Here is an 869-nt window from a genome sequence, read left to right as displayed (position 1 = left end):
GGCGGCTCAGCCCCTCCCTCTGCTTGCTCCCCGCGCTGATGTGCTGCGGGGCCTGGGGCCCCGAGGGCTGAGCACCCACCGGAGCGCATGGCAATGAGGCGCAGGTCTTCTCAGGGCCTGCCGTCCTGCAGAATCTTGGGCCTGCATTCGAGGCCACGCCGCTCCTTCCAATCAGCACCGGTGCCTCGCGGGCAGCGAGGTTTCTGGGGAAGATGACCTTGCTCCGGGCGCCCCTCTGAGCCCAGAGGGGGGCGGGGGAGGGGAGGCGGGCTGCAGCCCACAGGCGGGGGGGGGGGGACCCCAATGAGCGGCCTTAGCCATGCGATAGCGCTTCCCAGTGAGGAGAGATTCCAGGGTCTCCCAGGGCCTCCTCGTCCCAATCCAGGGACTCGCCCCTCCCTCCTCCCTGGGGTGGCTGCAGCACTGGCTAAGGCCACACCCCGCCTTCTGCAAACTCCTTCCCTCCGGGCAGCTGACCGGCTCAGCCCGGTCCCCACCCAGCTCTCCCGGCTCCTCCTCTAGGCTGGGTTAAGAGGGTGGCTGGAGGGCACCCCCCCCCAGGTGTCCTCAGACTGAGCCCAGAGAGGACAGTTGGCTCTCCCACACGCCAGCTTCTACGGGAGCCGAGAGGAGCCCCTTCAGACGGGGAGGGGGTGCTGTAAGGGCTGCCTGTCCCGAGTCCCTCAGAGCAGACGTTCTATCCTTCTCTGGTCCTTGTTCTGTGGCCCGCCCCGCCCGGGGGACCAGGCTGTTCAGGAGGAGGTGCCTCCAGCCAGTCCCCCCGAGACACAGCTCCCCTCACGGCACGGAAACCCAGCCGCGCCTGTCAGCGTGTTTATCACCGTGGCCGAGAGCGGTTCCCGAGCAAA

This window comes from Pipistrellus kuhlii, unplaced genomic scaffold, assembly GCF_014108245.1.
Source record: "Pipistrellus kuhlii isolate mPipKuh1 unplaced genomic scaffold, mPipKuh1.p scaffold_m20_p_5, whole genome shotgun sequence".
Lineage (NCBI taxonomy): Eukaryota > Metazoa > Chordata > Mammalia > Chiroptera > Vespertilionidae > Pipistrellus > Pipistrellus kuhlii.
The sequence above is the reverse complement of the archived record's forward strand: the minus strand, read 5'-3'. Positions refer to the sequence as shown.